Source organism: Amblyomma maculatum, chromosome 7, assembly GCF_055883805.1.
Source record: "Amblyomma maculatum isolate TAMU_Amacu chromosome 7, ASM5588380v1, whole genome shotgun sequence".
NCBI classification, from domain to species: Eukaryota; Metazoa; Arthropoda; class Arachnida; order Ixodida; family Ixodidae; genus Amblyomma; species Amblyomma maculatum.
The window spans coordinates 45,009,283-45,032,533 of NC_139350.1; the positions used below are offsets into that span (position 1 = coordinate 45,009,283).

At 41.9% G+C, this 23,251-nt stretch overlaps 1 long non-coding RNA gene across 1 annotated transcript; it reads left to right on the forward strand.

Annotated features, from left to right (window-relative positions):
* Nucleotides 1-1,900: 1,900 nt before the first annotated feature.
* Nucleotides 1,901-5,544, forward strand: LOC146183103 (uncharacterized). The gene is made up of 2 exons (XR_014708719.1): nt 1,901-2,382; nt 4,677-5,544. It is a non-coding gene; the product is annotated as an uncharacterized LOC146183103 (long non-coding RNA).
* Nucleotides 5,545-23,251: the final 17,707 nt, after the last annotated feature.

A 23,251-nucleotide genomic window follows, 5' to 3' on the forward strand; every position in this document is an offset into this window, starting at 1 on the left:
TGGCACCGATCATCAGCTTCTTGTTGCCAAAATTAAGCTTCGATTGAGGAAAACGCAGAAAACTAGAAGGCCTTTCAGGTATGATCTGGATCAGATTCCATTAGAATATGCTGTGGAAGTGAGGAATCGATTTCAAGAATTAGATCTAGAAGACAAAGAGCCCGAAGAGATGTGGACTGATGTTCGTGATATAATACAAGAAGTTGCTACTAAGGTAGTTCCAAAGCAAAAGAAATGCAAAAAAGCAAACTGGTTATCTGAAGAGGCTTTGCAAATAGCTGAGGAAAGGAGGATGGCAAAAGGTATGGGGGAAAGAGAAAGATACAAGGTTCTCAATGCGGATTTTCAGAAAATAGCAAGGAGAGATAAGAATGCCTTCCTGAACATACAGTGTCAAGCAGTTGAGGACAACAGCCAATTAAGGAACACAAGAGCTCTGTATAAGACAATCAAAGATATCAAAGGAAGCTTCTGTGCTAAGCTGGGCTTGATAAAGGACAAACGAAGCCAGGACCTCACTGAAGCCTCAGAGATAAAGAAGAGGTGGCAGGAATACACAGAAGAACTGTACAAGAAGGACCCGGATGTGCAAACCCAACATAGGACGGTTGTGATTACTGATCTCGAGCCGGGCATCCTGAAGAGTGAAGTTGAATGGGCCTTAGCCAGCCTTGCTAAGAACAAAGCTAGCGGAATTGATGGTATTCCAGCTGAGTTGCTTCAAAACCTCAACCACGACGCTGTAAACACACTGCATACATTATGTCAAAAGATTTGGACAACCCTGCAGTGGCCACAGGATTGGAGGAGGTCAGTTTACATCCCCATTCCAAAGAAAGGCAGTGCCAAAGATTGTTCCAACTACCGCACGATCGCGCTTATTTCGCATGCTAGCAAGGTGATGTTAAAAATCCTGCAAGGTAGGCTGCAGCAGTATGTGGATCGGGAGCTTCCGGACGTGCAAGCTGGGTTTCGCAAGGGCAGAGGAACTAGAGACCAAATTGCCAACCTTCGCTGGATCATGGAAAAAGCAAGAGAGTTCCAGAAACCCATTTACTTCTGCTTTATTGATTATGCGAAAGCGTTTGACTGCGTAGATCACAGCAGATTGTGGCAAGCTCTCCAAGAGATGGCAGTTCCAATTCACCTCATCTGTCTCCTCAGGAACCTTTATGAAGGGCAAGAGGCCACAGTCAGAACTGGGCATGGTCTTACTGATTGGTTTCCGATTGAGAAAGGGGTGAGGCAAGGCTGCATACTGTCGCCCTGCCTATTTAACCTATATGCAGAGTGCATCATGAGGAAGGCCGGTCTTGACGACCCACTGAGCACAGAATATCTTGTAGCTGTCTTGATATGTCTATATTGGTCACATATATCTTGAGCTATCAAAGACATCTACAAGACGTTGCTTGGTGCTAGTCTAGAAGACATCATCGGCAAGATGTCTGGAATCTGTCTAGTGAAGAATTTTTGTCTTCAGCTACGCAAGACAGTTATTAGCCGGCTAACGCCAGATGTCTTCTAGAGTTCTGCTTCAGAAGTCTGCCATACTTCCTAACAAGACGTTTCAGGGTCACATATGCGCCTATAGTGCAATATGTACACAATTTAACTGGACGACACTGTTCTGTATACAAGTATAAATTGTCGAAGGTTTGTTCTAGCAATTTTTCAGCTTGCAAAATACTGTATCCAAAGTGCCTGCGCTTTTGAATTAAGCATGCAATTTGGGCTGTTTCCAGCATGCAGGACCAATATGGCACCAAGAAATGCTGTTTAGGCGATGGGTATCTGAACATAATGTACAAAAGCCGCTGACACCTTCATTTCTGCAGCCGATAGCCACACGCGTACTGTGTTCGACCTCACTGGGCGCAGTCCATTCCGCCGGAAGACTCCAAACTCCGAGTGTTCACAACGACAAAGTAAGCTAGCGATGTATCCGTGTGTGATAAAAGCCAGTAGTTCGCACAGAGGAAAGATTTGCTGCGCCGATGTTAATACGGAACGCCAGCTATGCACGATCCGCCATTCCCAAACTTCGCGCGCCGTGGCCTTTTCGCACCCCTCCTCTTTACAGCGAGATAGAAAATAGTGCGCCAAAATAATTACGCAAGACGCAGGTTGTATTTACCGTTTTGAAACAAATACGTCATAAGCAACAGTTACATTTTACTTGTATAGCTTGTTTTATGAAATATATTTCAGATTTCTATTGTTTTTAAAGTTATTGTATCAATGCGCTGCTCGGCGGCTGGCCATTTCAAATTTTCGTCGTGTCTAGTCGTGTCTGCACGTTAGACCGTTGGTTTGTGACTGCGTTGAAAATGTATCCCGCACAGCGGCTGCTACTTCTGGCTGCAAGGCAAGCTTCGCTTGGTGAGTAAGAAATTGTTTCTTCTAAATGAATCACTTAATGGAGCAGTAAAGTGACTGAGTGTTTTCTTTTTCCGATAAAAATGCTGCAAGGACCGTTGTTTGCATCCGCCGGCGCAGGCTGTATGGGCGAGCAAGATAGCGCGCGCGGACCGTTTAGTCAGTACGAAAGGCGGTGTTTTATGGCGCATCTACAGTTTTGTGCATGCAGGAAGGTTTTTCGCTTGTAATTCCACTCGCCGCGTTTCGTGAACTGCCATTGGCGGCGGAACCTCGCGATGTAATTCTTCAAAATGAGCTTGGCGATCCGACGTCTTTCGTTGATTGCCGCTGGTTCTAACACTTTCCCAGGAAACACAACTGAGCACGAAAGTCTGCATGCTTAGTGTGGCCTTCACTCTGCAGCAAGATACAGAAAATACGCACCGTCCAGTGGAAGCCGTGCATTGTTTCTCAGCCTGCAGAGCTCTATACGCGCTAAGTTATGCCGCGGTTGCGAAAAAGAAAGAGAACGATCTCAATAAACCGCCTTAGAGGGGAGGGTAAGGTGCATTCTGGCCACAGCGACTCTCCCAACTGCTAGCAAAATACTTTCGGCCTGTTCACAGGCACAAGTTGAAACACATAGCGAGATAGGAACGGCGTACAAACATTCTGCAGTGATTTAATTTTAATAGTTCATAAAATGTTTACAGTCAGCCATTACATTGCCGTGATTGCCTCGAGGATGCCATCTAACAATAGCGTTCGCTGCCTACCCCTTCTCCGGCGACCCTCAACCTTTTCCAGCATCAAATCTTTCTCCAGCGACTCCTCTCTTCTCATCAGATGACCAAAGTGATTTTATATTTTCATATAGTCAGAAAGCACAATTTAGTTCTTTTTAAGTTCCTGAACTGCATGCTGTGTGATGTGCTGGTGCTCTATTTGCTTTGGTCCTCAGGTTTTTTTTTTTTTATTTTTGGCGGAAATGTTTTAAGAAATTAAGCTTCAGTTGAATTGGTACAGAAAGAAATCGAAAGCAAATCTTTCGGACGGACCTCATATAACGAAAAGCCTATTATAATACACAAAGACATATCAATTTCATTTGTTTTCTTGCTTCAGGGCCAACAGACTCTTCCTATCCAGAACTGGGAAAAGAAAAGAGAGTACTGAATCATAACTTACTTGTAAGGCGTATAGAATGTAGCCATGTTATAAATGGGTTCAGTGTATGCCTTCTGGCTGTCCTCAACAACAAAGCTGTGACTCCACGCAACCTTTTGATAGCATACGGACTCCTCCCGAAGTGAAGGTGTTTGGCATCAAAGGTGAAATACCTTCATTTAATTTCAGTTCAGTTCAATTCAGTCGTGTCCGACTCTTCGTGACCCTATGGACCATGTCACGCCACGCTTTCCGGTCTCTCACTATCTTCCTAACATCACATAACTTCCTCTGCAGTGCCTCGAGGATGTCATCTAACCATAGCGTTCGCTGCCTACCCCTTCTCCGGCGACCCTCAACCTTTTCCAGCATCAAATCTTTCTCCAGCGACTCCTCTCTTCTCATCAGATGACCAAAGTAGCTGAGCTTTAACTTTAGAATTATTTAACTTAGAAATAACTTCAGAATTTAGAATTTAATGCTCTTTTTCACATTGTGCTGTTGTGTCTGTGTTTGGTGCTCTTGTTATTTTGTGTCTGCTCGAATTTTCATGTAAACAAAACACTTACCCAACAGCTCAAGCAAGTGAGCTATGCATTCTTTTTTTTTTTGCTCTGGGTGCATGCTCGCTGTTTAAAATATTGCTTTCATTTGTTCTAGGAAAACCTTGTGATGCATACATACATAGGTACCTACATATATACATGCATAGATACATACATAGGTAATGCATCCATACATAGATACATGATACATAGATTTATTTCTTCTCTACATATGTCGAATGAAACACTTAGTAAACTCAGAGGCAGGAACCTTACCCAGCATAGAAAGTGACTCTCAATAAAAAAAAAGAAATGTATAAATCAGGAAAATGGTGGTTCTCTTCAGGTGTGTCTGTTGGTGAAGACAAGAAAATGTTTTAGCCTTCGAGGTCATCAAGGAGTTATTAATATACATATATTATACTCAGCACTATTTTGTGCTGCTAGTGCGTGTCTTGGTTAAACATATTTTTATTGTGTACTCAGTACTCTCAACCTTATGTGACATATTTTGAGGTTAAATTCTTATCCTATGTTTTGTAGTCAGTGATTTGCTTTATTAAACTTCACAAGAAATCTTTAAAGCATTGGAACACCTTGCAGGTTGCCACCACCTCCACGGCTGCCTAGCAACTATCCTTTTCCTGTCTGTGCTGCAAACACAACTTAGCAATGAGGGCCACAGGACTGACATCTCACTGGGCAGTCGCGGGCTACTGACTGAATACACAGGTATGGTTTGACTGTGCCAAAAACTTAGAGTTGCCAACAGTGGGACTTTTTCCTTCTGTTTGGGAGCTCATATATCTAAATCGTGCTTTTGATTTTAATCCTGGCAGGTGTGACGTGGAAAGCCTTCAACACCAATGAAACTTAGTTTTGCCGACGTCACAAAAGAGTGGTTGGTGTTTGCCTTGTGACAAAGACCAAGTCCACATCTAAAGGCGCTGCACAGCCACCATGAACAGTGCCACAATAGCAAGCAGCTGGGATCAAGGCACCTTCTGTGCTCATTTACAACTCAAGTTTGAAGCTGTAATTTTGCAAAGGTAGGCCTCCAACAATTGACAGAGAGGAGCCTCCCAATCAATTGAGCCACAAAGGAATTCCCCCTTTTCATGGCAGTAGGTGACAAAAAGAGGCAGTGCAGCTGGTGTTCAGTACCGATAAAGAAAAAGCTGCCCAGCCTAGTTAGCTGTGGACAAGGGCTGAAGTGGTGCCAGTGTTGAGAACGATCTGATTGGCAGAAAAGCCTTCTTTTAGGGATATTCGCCCCTTCATTCTTAATTTGTAACTGACTGCAGTGGATCTGATAGCCCCAGAAGTTTTCTTTTTTTTTTTTCAATTTTCTCTGCCCTCTAGGGTTGTACAGAATAACAGATGCACAACCCATGCCAGCTCCCTCATTTTACGATGCTTTCATGCCAGAATGTTGGCAGTGGTATTCAGACCTTGTTTTTTTTTTTTTCAATGCCTTTTCTCCATGCATAATAACAGGCTATTTAGCGTAACACAGTCGCACACAAGACAGAGGACACCATCAGCACTTGCAACTGTTCAGCGGAAAGCAGCCGATATACATAGCCTACTCAGGTGATGCGCACGGGTACAAGGCAACATGGAAACAGCACCATTTTGTCAAACTATGCGTGAGAAATGTTTCTTCAGTCTCATAAGAAAAACCAATTTGCTGCTGACACAGCTGTAACCTGCTTCTAAAGAAGCAGGTTACAGGGCTTCTAGTGTTTCATGAGCCGTTACCTACAGTTTTCACAATTGGTGCAAACCCTACGGTGCAAGAGAAGTCGCTCACCTTCATTGTTAATGTCTTTTGCATGTTCCCTAAGTTGGCCATTGACGCAGAATCCTGCTTGTGCAAAATAAGATTTTTCTACATGACAGTAGAATTTTATAGATGGTGGTGCACTTTACGAAATGCTGGCCATGTCTCTTCTGACAGCCGACCTGTTTGTTTTCGTAGCTTATGTGATGGCATAGCTGAGCAAGCTTTCAGGGAGCAGAGGATACCATCTATACATTAAACAGGTTTGAGCTGTGTCAGTGACACTCCAGCTTTTCTTTGAGGCTGCAGATATTTCTCATACCTGCTTTGATAAGATTGGTGCTGTTTTCCTGTTTCCTTGTACATGTGCACATCAGCAGTGAAAGCTATGCATCGACTGCTTTCCCCTAAATAAACAGTTGTAGTAAGTACATGTGGTGTCTTCTTTCTTGTGTGTGTCTGTGTTATGCTAAATACCTTTTTTATTTCTGAAAACCAACTATCTCAGCAGTTAACTTCCTTCTTTTATACCAGCAGAATGTGAAGAGCAGCATCGTGTGCAACACTGAATTTTATTCTCTTTTTTTTTTTGTTTTGCTGTGCCTTCTGTACTCCTCGCAAGCTGTTTGCTGCACTACAAAAGGTAAGGGCAGTTGGTGCCATCATGGCTGGTTCATGCTGCCCTTATATTTTGTAGTGCTGCAAACAGCTTTTGATATGGAATATAGTGGTTGGTATGTACAATGACAGGGATGCGAACCTTTTGCTCCTTCCTTTTTTTTTCCTTATGGTGCCTTCTAGTGTTTCTTGTAGAGTGATGTATGACCCTTACCTGCTACCTTTTTTCTTAGTACTTTTTAGTTATGATAGTAGAATGTAACTATGACAGGCATGCAGCCATTGCATTTTTTTTTCAGTGCATTCTAGTCATGCTAACAGAAACAGCAGCAGTGAAGCAGTCTTGGCTTCTTTTTTTTTGCAGTGTAGATTTTTTAATGGATTTGATGTCGTGCCTATTGCTCAAGTGTTTGCGCAGTTTCTACAAGATGTATGACCAGCATTCAGTTGGTGACATGCATGCACATATAGTATGAAATGCAACACGTGATGATGGTCCTTTGTGAATGCGCCTTTTTCTGTATACTGAAGCTTTTTCATTCGAATTTGTTGCTTTGTTTTATTTTATACAAACATTATGCAGATAGTTCGTTCAACCACTCAACCAGTTTTGTACACTTTTGCATACCTATCCCTGTTTATTTCTAGTCATTTCCTGTTCTTGTTTGGAGTATGGATGTTGTCATTCTTTTGTAAACAGATCATTTTAAGCTTGGAGAGAACTGCATTATTATTTTGTCATTTTCATACCACTTGTAGTGTCTAGTTTCTGTGCTTGTAACTTCGTAGGGCATTGTTGAAAAAAAATCAAATATATGATTTACACATTTTGTTTCCTAGCACCTTTTGTAGTTATTGCCGAATCTCCCAAAGAGCACCCAACCATGGCTGTCCACCGTACAGTGTGGCATGTTTTGTAACAAAGAATGTGTACAGTTCTCACTTACTGTTTGCAGTTTTAATGTCTGTGAGAATGAATGACAATGTGCATCATTCTTTACATGTCATGTGTTCGTGAGTTGGCTCTTTCTGGTGTTTTCTTCCTTGGTACAATATTAGGCTTCAGAGAACCACATTTTTTCATTTGCATACTGTTGCTTGTGGCTTTCCTTGCTTTTAACATGCATGAGATTGTTTAAGTTGCCTATTTGCAATGTATAATGTTGAGGAAATTAAAGAGTTCTGTAGTTTACTCATCTCATTTTCTAGCATTGGGTGCAGTTACTACCAAACTTTCTAAAGAGCACCTGATGGCCATTAACAGTGAAATGTGGCACGCTTTGTAATAAAAACATACAGTTCTCATTACTAGACAACAGTTGTAGTGCGTGAGAATTAATGATTTACAATTGTACATCAGTTTAGCTTGCATCAGAACTGAATGTGTGAAAGAGCACCGTGGCTGTGTGACGGCAATGCAGCTTTAGTTGTAGCATCTGATGAGACTATATTTTTTGTCTGGCAGTGGTGTTGAAAACCTCTGCAAATACATAAGCATTTCAGACTGTTTTGCGAGAAATAGCTGGGAATAAATAATTTAGAGCATTGCAGTAGATTCTAGAGCTCATTTTAGACATTCAGAATCTATTTTAATGATCTCTAGATGATGACTTGCAAGACGTCTTGCAGCTTAAAAAAGTGGGTGCATTAGCTGAGCTAGAAGGCAGCTACAATAAGTACCAAGACATATAAAAACATCTTTCATATCTTGTCAAAGCATCTTTTAAGTGTCTATCAGCTGTCTTCGGTGCCACTTCAGATGTCTATAAGGTGACTTGTTTGTCTTGGGCAAGATGCCTTATAGCTATCTGCTAGACTGACTTACGTTTAGTAAGTTATTTGTCTTTCAGATTTCTAGGAGATATCTTGCAAGACGTCTTGTAGCCTAAAAAAGTGGGTGCATTAGCTGAGCTACAAGATCACTACAAGAAATATCAAGACATCTGGCAATGTCTTGCATATCTTGTCAAGACATATTATATACGTTTAGTAGCCATCTCAGAGGTCTACTGAGACATCTATCGGGCATCTTGCTTGTCTTGGCAAGACAGTTTATAGCCGTCTCATAGATGGGTTGGTGTTTACTGGGGAGTCTTCAGCTGGAGTGAAGATTGCTGGAAAACGTATCAACAACCTTAGATATGTGGATGATACCACTTTAATGGCAGAAAGTGAAGTGGAACTCAAGAGACTTCTGATGCGCATACAAGAAGAGAGTGAGAAGTTTGGGCTTAAACTGAACATTAAAAAGACGAAGATCATGGCGTCTTGCCCTATCAAGTCCTGGAGCATCAATGGACAAGAAGTGGAAGCTGTGACAGATTTTCTGTTCTTGGGCGCCAAGATTACCTCGGAAGGAGACTGCAGCCATGAAATTAGGAGACGCCTGCTTCTGGGAAAGAGAGCAATGGTTAGCCTTGACCGCCTAGTAAAGAGCAGATACATTAGTCTGCCAACCAAGATCCGTATAACCCGTGCTATGGTCTTTCCAGTTGTGATGTATGGATGCGAGAGTTGGACTGTGAAAAAGGCTGACCGTCGAAGAATTGACGCGTTTGAATTGTGGTGCTGGCGAAGACTCTTAAGAGTTCCTTGGACTGCCAGAAGATCAAATCAGTCGATATTGTCGACCATAAACCCTGACTGCTCATTGGAGGGTCAAATTCTAAAGTTAAAGCTCAGCTACTTTGGTCATCTGATGAGAAGAGACGAGTCGCTGGAGAAAGATTTGATGTTGGGAAAGGTTGAGGGTCGCCGGAGAAGGGGTAGGCAGCGAACGCGATGGTTAGATGGCATTCTCGAGGCATTGCAGATGAAGCTATGTGATGTTAAGAAGATAGTGAGAGACCGGAAAGCGTGGCGTGACATGGTCCATAGGGTCACGAAGAGTCGGACACGACTGAACGCCTGAACTGAACTGAGTTGCCAACTGTTCGTGCAGCCTAAGATAACAAGGTCGATGGATTTACATACTTTGTATATTCAGAATTTTTGGTTTAACGATTCTTTTACTTCAGAGCCTGCACTATATTTTGATACAAAAAGAACTCCACCTGATTGTGTCACTGTTGTTCTAATTATGTTGTCAGACATTGATATTTCTTTTCTAGATTTGAATTTCTGCTTTCATAGTTGCCAGATGATCATATTAGACAGTTTCTTTTATTTTTGCATTAAAACATCCCTTTTTAATGCTAAAAATGTTTCCAGTTTAAAGCCTCATGAATGAGTTAGTGTCTGGTCAGTGGTTTAAAATTTCCGCTTCGATATGGCGCCGGAAGGTGAGCCCCCCAGGTTGGAAGGCGTCCCACATGTTACTGGGGATGAACAAAGGGCGATTCCTAGTAGCTCCAGGACGAATGAAGCGGCTGGGCTAAAGCCAAAAGGACGCTCAGTTGTGGATGTGTCGGGAAGCGACCGGAAAGTCCGATGTTGCAAGGAGATATATCACATAGCAACATGGAATGTAAGATCTATGACGCAAGGTAAACTGGATATCGTCAAGCGAGAAATGGACAGATTGAACATTGATATCTTGGGTATCAGCGAGCTCAAGTGGACCGGAATGGGAGAATTTAACTCCGGCGACCATTATGTCTTTTATTGTGGGCACGAATCCAAGAGAAGGAATGGGGGATCGCTCTCATAGTAAACAGAAGAATGGGCGAAGCAGTGCTAGGGTACAACGCCATAAACGACCGAATGATTTCACTTCGGATCCAAGGTCACCCTTTCAACATAACAGTTATCCAAGTCTATGCACCGACGACTGCTGCTGAAGAAGCTGACGTTGAGAGATTTTATGCGGACCTACAATGCCTTTTAGACCGCACCCCATCATCAGACGTCGTTTTTCTCATAGGAGACTGGAATGCTAAGGTCGGGAGTGAAGAAATATCCGGAATTACAGGCAAGTTCGGTCTTGGTGAGCCAAATGAAGCTGGACAGAGGCTAGTAGAGTTCAGTCAAGAAAACAACCTGACCATAGCGAATACTCATTTTCAACAGCACAAGAGGCGCCTGTACACATGGATTTCACCGGACGGTCTGTACAGGAATCAGATCGATTATATTATTTGCCGGCAGAGATGGAGAAGCGCTATACAAGCAGTAAAAACAAGGCCTGGGGCCGATTGTGGCACCGATCATCAGCTTCTTGTTGCCAAAATTAAGCTTCGATTGAGGAAAACGCAGAAAACTAGAAGGCCTTTCAGGTATGATCTGGATCAGATTCCATTAGAATATGCTGTGGAAGTGAGGAATCGATTTCAAGAATTAGATCTAGAAGACAAAGAGCCCGAAGAGATGTGGACTGATGTTCGTGATATAATACAAGAAGTTGCTACTAAGGTAGTTCCAAAGCAAAAGAAATGCAAAAAAGCAAACTGGTTATCTGAAGAGGCTTTGCAAATAGCTGAGGAAAGGAGGATGGCAAAAGGTATGGGGGAAAGAGAAAGATACAAGGTTCTCAATGCGGATTTTCAGAAAATAGCAAGGAGAGATAAGAATGCCTTCCTGAACATACAGTGTCAAGCAGTTGAGGACAACAGCCAATTAAGGAACACAAGAGCTCTGTATAAGACAATCAAAGATATCAAAGGAAGCTTCTGTGCTAAGCTGGGCTTGATAAAGGACAAACGAAGCCAGGACCTCACTGAAGCCTCAGAGATAAAGAAGAGGTGGCAGGAATACACAGAAGAACTGTACAAGAAGGACCCGGATGTGCAAACCCAACATAGGACGGTTGTGATTACTGATCTCGAGCCGGGCATCCTGAAGAGTGAAGTTGAATGGGCCTTAGCCAGCCTTGCTAAGAACAAAGCTAGCGGAATTGATGGTATTCCAGCTGAGTTGCTTCAAAACCTCAACCACGACGCTGTAAACACACTGCATACATTATGTCAAAAGATTTGGACAACCCTGCAGTGGCCACAGGATTGGAGGAGGTCAGTTTACATCCCCATTCCAAAGAAAGGCAGTGCCAAAGATTGTTCCAACTACCGCACGATCGCGCTTATTTCGCATGCTAGCAAGGTGATGTTAAAAATCCTGCAAGGTAGGCTGCAGCAGTATGTGGATCGGGAGCTTCCGGACGTGCAAGCTGGGTTTCGCAAGGGCAGAGGAACTAGAGACCAAATTGCCAACCTTCGCTGGATCATGGAAAAAGCAAGAGAGTTCCAGAAACCCATTTACTTCTGCTTTATTGATTATGCGAAAGCGTTTGACTGCGTAGATCACAGCAGATTGTGGCAAGCTCTCCAAGAGATGGCAGTTCCAATTCACCTCATCTGTCTCCTCAGGAACCTTTATGAAGGGCAAGAGGCCACAGTCAGAACTGGGCATGGTCTTACTGATTGGTTTCCGATTGAGAAAGGGGTGAGGCAAGGCTGCATACTGTCGCCCTGCCTATTTAACCTATATGCAGAGTGCATCATGAGGAAGGCCGGTCTTGACGAGTCTTCAGCTGGAGTGAAGATTGCTGGAAAACGTATCAACAACCTTAGATATGTGGATGATACCACTTTAATGGCAGAAAGTGAAGTGGAACTCAAGAGACTTCTGATGCGCGTACAAGAAGAGAGTGAGAAGTTTGGGCTTAAACTGAACATTAAAAAGACGAAGATCATGGCGTCTTGCCCTATCAAGTCCTGGAGCATCAATGGACAAGAAGTGGAAGCTGTGACAGATTTTCTGTTCTTGGGCGCCAAGATTACCTCGGAAGGAGACTGCAGCCATGAAATTAGGAGACGCCTGCTTCTGGGAAAGAGAGCAATGGTTAGCCTTGACCGCCTAGTAAAGAGCAGATACATTAGTCTGCCAACCAAGATCCGTATAACCCGTGCTATGGTCTTTCCAGTTGTGATGTATGGATGCGAGAGTTGGACTGTGAAAAAGGCTGACCGTCGAAGAATTGACGCGTTTGAATTGTGGTGCTGGCGAAGACTCTTAAGAGTTCCTTGGACTGCCAGAAGATCAAATCAGTCGATATTGTCGACCATAAACCCTGACTGCTCATTGGAGGGTCAAATTCTAAAGTTAAAGCTCGGCTACTTTGGTCATCTGATGAGAAGAGAGGAGTCGCTGGAGAAAGATTTGATGTTGGGAAAGGTTGAGGGTCGCCGGAGAAGGGGTAGGCAGCGAACGCGATGGTTAGATGGCATTCTCGAGGCATTGCAGATGAAGCTATGTGATGTTAAGAAGATAGTGAGAGACCGGAAAGCGTGGCGTGACATGGTCCATAGGGTCACGAAGAGTCGGACACGACTGAACGCCTGAACTGAACTGAGTTGCCAACTGTTCGTGCAGCCTAAGATAACAAGGTCGATGGATTTACATACTTTGTATATTCAGAATTTTTGGTTTAACGATTCTTTTACTTCAGAGCCTGCACTATATTTTGATACAAAAAGAACTCCACCTGATTGTGTCACTGTTGTTCTAATTATGTTGTCAGACATTGATATTTCTTTTCTAGATTTGAATTTCTGCTTTCATAGTTGCCAGATGATCATATTAGACAGTTTCTTTTATTTTTGCATTAAAACATCCCTTTTTAATGCTAAAAATGTTTCCAGTTTAAAGCCTCATGAATGAGTTAGTGTCTGGTCGATGGTTTAAAATTTCCCGCTTCATTGTTGCCAACTGTTCGTGCAGCTTAAGATAACAAGGTTGCTAGATTTACATACTTTGTATATTCATAATTTTTGGTTTAACGATTCTTTTACTTCAGAGCCTGCACTATATTTTGATACAAAAAAAACTCCACCTGATTGTGTCACTGTTGTTCTAATTATGTTGTCAGACATTGATATTTCTGTTCTAGATTTGAATTTCTGCTTTCATAGTTGCCAGATGATCATATTAGACAGTTTCTTTTATTTTTGCATTAAATCATCCCTTTTTAATGCTAAAAATGTTTCCGGTTTAAAGCCTCATGAATGAGTTAGTGTCTGGTCGATGGTTTAAAATTTGCCGCTTCATGGTTTCCAACTGTTCATGCAGCCTAAGATAACAAGGTTTATAGATTTACATACTTTGTATATTCATAATTTTTGATTTAACGATTCTTTTACTTCAGATCCTGTACTATATTTTGATACAAAAAAAAACTCCACCTAATTGTGTCACTGTTGTTCTAATTATGTTGCCAGACATTGATATTTCTGTTCTAGATTTGAGTTTCTGCTTTCATAGTTGCCAGATGATCATATTAGACAGTTTCTTTTATTTTTGCATTAAAACATCCCTTTTTAATGCAAAAATGTTTCCGGTTTAAAGCCTCATGAATGAGTTAGTGTCTGGTCGATGGTTTAAAATTTCCCGCTTCATAGTTGCCAACTGTTCGTGCAGCCTAAGATAACAAGGTTGATAGATTTACATACTTTGTATATTCATAATTTTTGGTTCAACGATTCTTTTACTTCAGAGCCTGCACTATATTTTGATACAAAAAAAAACTCCACCTGATTGTGTCACTGTTGTCCTAGTTATGTTGTCAGACATTCATACTTCTGTTCTAGATTTGAATTCCTGCTTTCATAGTTGCCAGATGATCATATTAGACAGTTTCTTTTATTTTTGCATTAAAACATCCCTTTTTAATGCTAAAAATGTTTCCAGTTTAAAGCCTCATGAATGAGTTAGTGTCTGGTCAGTGGTTTAAAATTTGCCGCTTCATGGTTGCCAACTGTTCGTGCAGCCTAAGATAACAAGGTTGATAGATTTACATACTTTGTATATTCATAATTTTTGATTTAACGATTCTTTTACTTCAGATCCTGTACTATATTTTGATACAAAAAAAACTCCACCTGATTGTGTCACTGTTGTTCTAATTATGTTGTCAGACATTGATATTTCTGTTCTAGATTTGAGTTTCTGCTTTCATAGTTGCCAGATGATCATATTAGACAGTTTCTTTTATTTTTGCATTAAAACATCCCTTTTTAATGCTAAAATGTTTCCAGTTTAAAGCCTCATGAATGAGTTAGTGTCTGGTCAGTGGTTTAAAATTTGCCGCTTCATGGTTGCCAACTGTTCGTGCAGCCTAAGATAACAAGTTTGATGGATTTACATACTTTGTATATTCATAATTTTTGGTTCAACAATTTTTTTACTTCTGAGCCTGCACTATATTTTGATAAACAAAAACTCCACCTGATTGTGTCACTGTTGTTCTAATTATGTTGTCAGACATTGATATTTCTTTTCTAGATTTGAATTTCTGCTTTCATAGTTGCCAGATGATCATATTAGACAGTTTCTTTTATTTTTGCATTAGAACATCCCTTTTTAATGCTAAAAATGTTTCCGGTTTAAAGCCTCATGAATGAGTTAGTGTCTGGTCGATGGTTTAAAATTTCCCACTTCATAGTTGCCAACTGTTCATGCAGCCTAAGATAACAAGGTTGATGGATTTACATACTTTGTATATTCATAATTTTTGATTTAACGATTCTTTTACTTCAGATCCTGTACTATATTTTGATACAAAAAAAAAACTCCACCTGATTGTGTCACTGTTGTTCTAATTATGTTGTCAGACATTGATACAATTGAATCCCGCCACAACGAATACCGCCACAACGAAATTTCCGCGACAACGAATAATTTTTTATTTCCCGCGAGTATCCTATAAGAATTAATGGCCTAAATTTCTCTGCACAACGAACCATTTTTGCAGAGCGTTTCCGCTTCAACGAAATTTTCGCGTTCAAAATCGAAACCGAAACTAGTTTTATTGGCGAGAAGTCCAAGTCAAATCCAAAGCCACATTAAGCATGAAATCACGTGATTGCAGTTCCGCCATTTTGGCTTTGTGTCGTGGTCGCGTTGTTCACTCGCTGCCTTTCTCTTCGACAACGACGAGTTTTCATCCGCAGGACACGATGGCAACGCAAGTGAAAAAACGCAAAACTCTTTCCCTTGAGCAAAAAGCTCAAATAATCGCCCAAGCAGAAAGCGGAAGGAAGAAAGCGGCAATTGCTGAAGACTTCGGAATTCCTGCAAGTTCGCTGTCAACGATTCTAGGCAATAAGGACAGCGTGAGAATGGCACTTGCTTCAGGCACATCCTCGAAGCACAAAAAGGTGACGCGGCCCCTCCATGAAGAGTTGGACAAAGCAGTGCATGCGTGGTTTGTGGAAGCACGAGCCAGCAACGTCCCCCTGTCCGGAAGCATCGTCCAGCAGAAAGCCTTGAACTATGCATGCCTACTTGGCATTGATGATTTTAAAGCCAGCATTGGCTGGCTAAACCGTTTCAAGGCCCGCCATAACATCGTTGGAAAAGTGTTGTGCGGCGAGTCAATGTCAGCAGACGTGGACGGAGCAGCTGCTTGGAAGGCGAGTAACATGGCCGGAATTTTAAGCAACTTCGCGCCTGCAGACATTTACAACGCCGACGAGACCGGGCTATTCTACGAGATGTTGCCGGCTAGGACGCTCGACTTCAAGGGGCAGCGCTGTCACGGTGGCAAACACAGCAAAAAACGCATCACAGTGCTGCTTTGCACAAACATGGATGGCTCGGACAAGCGTCCGCCGTTAGTCATAGGCAAAAGTGCCAAGCCGCGCTGTTTTAAGGGAACTCGTAGCCTACCTGTGCAGTACAAGGCGAACAACAAGTCATGGATGACCCGCGCTATTTTCACCGAGTGGATGATGGCATTCGACCGCGACATGAAGCGGCAGGGCCGTAAAGTTTGCTTGCTTTTGGACAATTGTTCAATGCATCACTCCGACGAAGTCAAGCTCACTAACACGGAGCTGAGGTTTTTCCCTCCCAATTGCACGTCTTTCTTACAGCCTCTCGATCAGGGCGTGATTCTTAGCCTGAAGCGCGCTTACCGCGGGAGGTTCATTCAGCGGCTGCTTTTTAACACTGAAACCGGCCGAGACACGAAGGTGGACTTGTACGTGGCACTGCAGATTATGTCTGCTGCCTGGAGCACACTGGGGCGCTCAGTAATTGTGAACTGTTTCAGGCACGCCGGATTTGCCGAAGGTCGACCCGTACACTCTGCTGGCCTAACACCAGGCGTTACAGACGACGACGAAGAGGCGTCACCGGCTCCGGGGATCGCGGCCGCCTGGAAAACGCTGGGAGAAATAGGAACCGTGCCGCCTAATCTCGAGCTCGACAAATACATCGGCGCTGACGCTTGTGTTGTTCACGAAGATGTGAGTGATGAGCAGATCATAAAAGCTGCCCGGAATGATAAGGACTCTTCCGATGAAGAAGACGACGACGTACAGGAAGCGCCGGCTGCGGCAACCGCCGTACAGGCGATGGACGCTTTTGATGTCATCAGGAATTTCGTTGCTGTCCGAGACGACGATGTTGCAATGGGTTTGCTGACCGAGTACGAAAATCGCGTGACGGCGTTGCTCGCCGTGAAGCGTAAGCAAACCAAGCTTACAGATTTTTGGCATTAAACGCCTTTGCTGCTGCTTGGGCAATTCTTTCTGCGTTTCATGTCAAATTTTTGCGATAACGAAGTTCCGCGAGAACGAATTTTTTTTCGTGCACCGTGAATTTCGTTATAGCGGGATTCAACTGTATTTCTTTTCTAGATTTGAATTTCTGCTTTCATAGTTGCCAGATGATCATATTAGACAGTTTCTTTTATTTTTGCATTAAAACATCCCTTTTTAATGCTAACAATGTTTCCGGTTTAAAGCCTCATGAATGAGTTAGTGTCTGGTCAATGGTTTAAAATTTGCCGCTTCATAGTTTCCAACTGTTCCTGCAGCCTAAGATAACAAGGTTGATAGATTTACATACTTTGTATATTCATAATTTTTGATTTAACGATTCTTTTACTTCAGATCCTGTACTATATTTTGATACAAAAAAAAAACTCCACCTGATTGTGTCACTGTTGTTCTAATTATGTTGCCAGACATTGATATTTCTTTTCTAGATTTGAATTTCTGCTTTCATAGTTGCCAGATGATCATATTAGACAGTTTCTTTTATTTTTGCATTAAAACATCCCTTTTTAATGCTAAAAATGTTTCCGGTTTAAAGCCTCATGAATGAGTTAGTGTCTGGTCGATGGTTTAAAATTTGCCGCTTCATAGTTTCCAACTGTTCCTGCAGCCTAAGATAACAAGGTTGCTAGATTTACATACTTTGTATATTCATAATTTTTGGTTTAACGATTCTTTTACTTCAGAGCCTGCACTATATTTTGATACAAAAAAAACACTCCACCTGATTTTGTCACTGTTGTTCTAATTATGTTGTCAGACATTGATATTTCTTTTCTAGATTTGAATTTCTGCTTTCATAGTTGCCAGATGATCATATTAGACAGTTTCTTTTATTTTTGCATTAAAACATCCCTTTTTAATGCTAAAAATGTTTCCGGTTTAAAGCCTCATGAATGAGTTAGTGTCTGGTCGATGGTTTAAAATTTGCCGCTTCATAGTTTCCAACTGTTCCTGCAGCCTAAGATAACAAGGTTGATAGATTTACATACTTTGTATATTCATAATTTTTGATTTAACGATTCTTTTACTTCAGATCCTGTACTATATTTTGATAAAAAAAGGAACTCCACCTGATTGTGTCACTGTTGTTCTAATTATGTTGTCAGACATTGATATTTCTGTTCTAGATTTGAATTTCTGCTTTCATAGTTGCCAGATGATCATATTAGACAGTTTCTATTATTTTTGCATTAAAACATCCCTTTTTAATGCAAAAATGTTTCCGGTTTAAAGCCTCATGAATGAGTTAGTGTCTGGTCGATGGTTTAAAATTTCCCGCTTCATGGTTGCCAACTGTTTGTGCAGCCTAAGATAACAAGGTTGATAGATTTACATACTTTGTATATTCATAATTTTTGGTTCAACGATTCTTTTACTTCAGAGCCTGCACTATATTTTGATACAAAAAAACTCCACCTGATTGTGTGACTGTTGTTCTAGTTATGTTGTCAGACATTCATATTTCTGTTCTAGATTTGAATTTCTGCTTTCATAGTTGCCAGATGATCATATTAGACAGTTTCTTTTATTTTTGCATTAAAACATCCCGTCTTAATGCTAAAAATGTTTCCAGTTTAAAGCCTCATGAATGAATTAGTGTCTGGTCAGGGGTTTAAAATTTGCCGTTTCATAGTTGCCAACTGTTCGTGCAGCCTGATAACAAGGTTGATTGATTTACATACTTTGTGTATTCAGAATTTTTGGTTTAACGATTCTTTTACTTCAGAGCCTGCACTATATTTTGATACAAAAAAAAAAACTCCGCCTTATTGTGTCACTGTTGTTCTAATTATGTTGTCAGACATTGATATTTCTTTTCTAGATTTGAATTTCTGCTTTCATAGTGGCCAGATGAGCATATTAGACAGTTTCTTTTATTTTTGCATTAAAACATCCCTTTTTAATGCTAAAAATGTTTCCGGTTTAAAGCCTCATGAATGAGTTAGTGTCTGGTCAGTGGTTTAAAATTTGCCGCTTCATGGTTGCCAACTGTTCGTGCAGCCTAAGATAACAAGGTTGATGGATTTACATACTTTGTATATACAGAATTTTTGGTTTAACAATTCTTTTACTTCAGAGCCTGCACTATATTTTGATACAAAAAAAACTCCACCTGATTGTGTCACTGTTGTTCTAATTATGTTGTCAGACATTGATATTTCTTTTCTAGATTTGAATTTCTGCTTTCATAGTTGCCAGATGATCATATTAGACAGTTTCTTTTATTTTTGCATTAGAACATCCCTTTTTAATGCTAAAAATGTTTCCAGTTTAAAGCCTCATGAATGAGTTAGTGTCTGGTCAGTGGTTTAAAATTTGCCGCTTCATAGTTGCCAACTGTTCGTGCAGCCTAAGATAACAAACTTGATGGATTTACATACTTTGTATACTCATAATTTTTGGTTCAACGATTCTTTTACTTCAGAGCCTGCACTATATTTTGATACAAAAAAAAACTCCACCTGATTGTGTCACTGTTGTTCTAGTTATGTTGTCAGACAATAATATTTCTGTTCTAGACTTGAATTTCTGCTTTCATAGTTGCCAGATGATCATATTAGACAGTTTCTTTTATTTTTACATTAAAACATCCCTTTTTAATGCTAAAATGTTTCCAGTTTAAAGATTCATGAATGAGTTAGTGTCTGGTCAGTGGTTTAAAATTTGCCGCTTCGATATGGCGCCGGAAGGTGAGCCCCCCAGGTTGGAAGGCGTCCCACATGTTACTGGGGATGAACAAAGAGCGATTCCTTGTAGCTCCAGGACGAATGAAGCGGCTGGGCTAAAGCCAAAAGGACGCTCAGTTGTGGATGTGTCGGGAAGCGACCGGAAAGTCCGATGTTGCAAGGAGATATATCACATAGCAACATGGAATGTAAGATCTATGACGCAAGGTAAACTGGATATCGTCAAGCGAGAAATGGACAGATTGAACATTGATATCTTGGGTATCACCGAGCTCAAGTGGACCGAAATGGGAGAATTTAACTCCGGCGACCATTATGTCTTTTATTGTGGGGACGAATCCAAGAGAAGGAATGGGGTCGCTCTCATAGTAAACAGAAGAATGGGCGAAGCAGTGCTAGGGTACAACCCCAAAAACGACCGAATGATTTCACTTCGGATCCAAGGTCACCCTTTCAACATAACAGTTATCCAAGTCTATGCACCGACCACTGCTGCTGAAGAAGCTGACGTTGAGAGATTTTATGCGGACCTACAATGCCTTTAAACCGCACCCCATCATCAGACGTCGTTTTTCTCATAGGAGTGAAGAAATATCCGGAATTACAGGCAAGTTCGGTCTTGGTGAGCCAAATGAAGCTGGGCAGAGGCTAGTAGAGTTCTGTCAAGAAAACAACCTGACGATAGCGAATACTCATTTTCAACAGCACAAGAGGCGCCTGTACACATGGATTTCACCGGACGGTCTGTACAGGAATCAGATCGATTATATTATTTGCCGGCAGAGATGGAGAAGCGCTATACAAGCAGTAAAAACAAGGCCTGGGGCCGATTGTGGCACCGATCATCAGCTTCTTGTTGCCAAAATTAAGCTTCGATTGAGGAAAACGCAGAAAACTAGAAGGCCTTTCAGGTATGATCTGGATCAGATTCCATTAGAATATGCTGTGGAAGTGAGGAATCGATTTCAAGAATTAGATCTAGAAGACAAAGAGCCCGAAGAGATGTGGACTGATGTTCGTGATATAATACAAGAAGTTGCTACTAAGGTAGTTCCAAAGCAAAAGAAATGCAAAAAAGCAAACTGGTTATCTGAAGAGGCTTTGAAAATAGCTGAGGAAAGGAGGATGGCAAAAGGTATGGGGGAAAGAGAAAGATACAAGGTTCTCAATGCGGATTTTCAGGAAAATAGCAAGGAGAGATAAGAATGCCTTCCTGAACATACAGTGTCAAGCAGTTGAGGACAACAGCCAATTAAGGAACACAAGAGCTCTGTATAAGACAATCAAAGATATCAAAGGAAGCTTCTGTGCTAAGCTGGGCGTGATAAAGGACAAACGAGGCAAGGACCTCACTGAAGCCTCAGAGATAAAGAAGAGGTGGCAGGAATACACAGAAGAACTGTACAAGAAGGACCCGGATGTGCAAACCCAACATAGGACGGTTGTGATTACTGATCTCGAGCCGGGCATCCTGAAGAGTGAAGTTGAATGGGCCTTAGCCAGCCTTGCTAAGAACAAAGCTAGCGGAATTGATGGTATTCCAGCTGAGTTGCTTCAAAACCTCAACCACGACGCTGTAAACACACTGCATACATTATGTCAAAAGATTTGGACAACCCTGCAGTGGACACAGGATTGGAGGAGGTCAGTTTACATCCCCATTCCAAAGAAAGGCAGTGCCAAAGATTATTCCAACTACCGCACGATCGCGCTTATTTCGCATGCTAGCAAGGTGATGTTAAAAATCCTGCAAGGTAGGCTGCAGCAGTATGTGGATCGGGAGCTTCCGGACGTGCAAGCTGGGTTTCGCAAGGGCAGAGGAACTAGAGACCAAATTGCCAACCTTCGCTGGATCATGGAAAAAGCAAGAGAGTTCCAGAAACCCATTTACTTCTGCTTTATTGATTATGCGAAAGCGTTTGACTGCGTAGATCACAGCAGATTGTGGCAAGCTCTCCAAGAGATGGCAGTTCCAATTCACCTCATCTGTCTCCTCAGGAACCTTTATGAAGGGCAAGAGGCCACAGTCAGAACTGGGCATGGTCTTACTGATTGGTTTCCGATTGAGAAAGGGGTGAGGCAAGGCTGCATACTGTCGCCCTGCCTATTTAACCTATATGCAGAGTGCATCATGAGGAAGGCCGGTCTTGACGAGTCTTCAGCTGGAGTGAAGATTGCTGGAAAACGTATCAACAACCTTAGATATGTGGATGATACCACTTTAATGGCAGAAAGTGAAGTGGAACTCAAGAGACTTCTGATGCGCGTACAAGAAGAGAGTGAGAAGTTTGGGCTTAAACTGAACATTAAAAAGACGAAGATCATGGCGTCTTGCCCTATCAAGTCCTGGAGCATCAATGGACAAGAAGTGGAAGCTGTGACAGATTTTCTGTTCTTGGGCGCCAAGATTACCTCGGAAGGAGACTGCAGCCATGAAATTAGGAGACGCCTGCTTCTGGGAAAGAGAGCAATGGTTAGCCTTGACCGCCTAGTAAAGAGCAGATACATTAGTCTGCCAACCAAGATCCGTATAACCCGTGCTATGGTCTTTCCAGTTGTGATGTATGGATGCGAGAGTTGGACTGTGAAAAAGGCTGACCGTCGAAGAATTGACGCGTTTGAATTGTGGTGCTGGCGAAGACTCTTAAGAGTTCCTTGGACTGCCAGAAGATCAAATCAGTCGATATTGTCGACCATAAACCCTGACTGCTCATTGGAGGGTCAAATTCTAAAGTTAAAGCTCAGCTACTTTGGTCATCTGATGAGAAGAGAGGAGTCGCTGGAGAAAGATTTGATGTTGGGAAAGGTTGAGGGTCGCCGGAGAAGGGGTAGGCAGCGAACGCGATGGTTAGATGGCATTCTCGAGGCATTGCAGATGAAGCTATGTGATGTTAAGAAGATAGTGAGAGACCGGAAAGCGTGGCGTGACATGGTCCATAGGGTCACGAAGAGTCGGACACGACTGAACGCCTGAACTGAACTGAGTTGCCAACTGTTCGTGCAGCCTAAGATAACAAGGTCGATGGATTTACATACTTTGTATATTCAGAATTTTTGGTTTAACGATTCTTTTACTTCAGAGCCTGCACTATATTTTGATACAAAAAGAACTCCACCTGATTGTGTCACTGTTGTTCTAATTATGTTGTCAGACATTGATATTTCTTTTCTAGATTTGAATTTCTGCTTTCATAGTTGCCAGATGATCATATTAGACAGTTTCTTTTATTTTTGCATTAAAACATCCCTTTTTAATGCTAAAAATGTTTCCAGTTTAAAGCCTCATGAATGAGTTAGTGTCTGGTCAGTGGTTTAAAATTTCCGCTTCGATATGGCGCCGGAAGGTGAGCCCCCCAGGTTGGAAGGCGTCCCACATGTTACTGGGGATGAACAAAGGGCGATTCCTAGTAGCTCCAGGACGAATGAAGCGGCTGGGCTAAAGCCAAAAGGACGCTCAGTTGTGGATGTGTCGGGAAGCGACCGGAAAGTCCGATGTTGCAAGGAGATATATCACATAGCAACATGGAATGTAAGATCTATGACGCAAGGTAAACTGGATATCGTCAAGCGAGAAATGGACAGATTGAACATTGA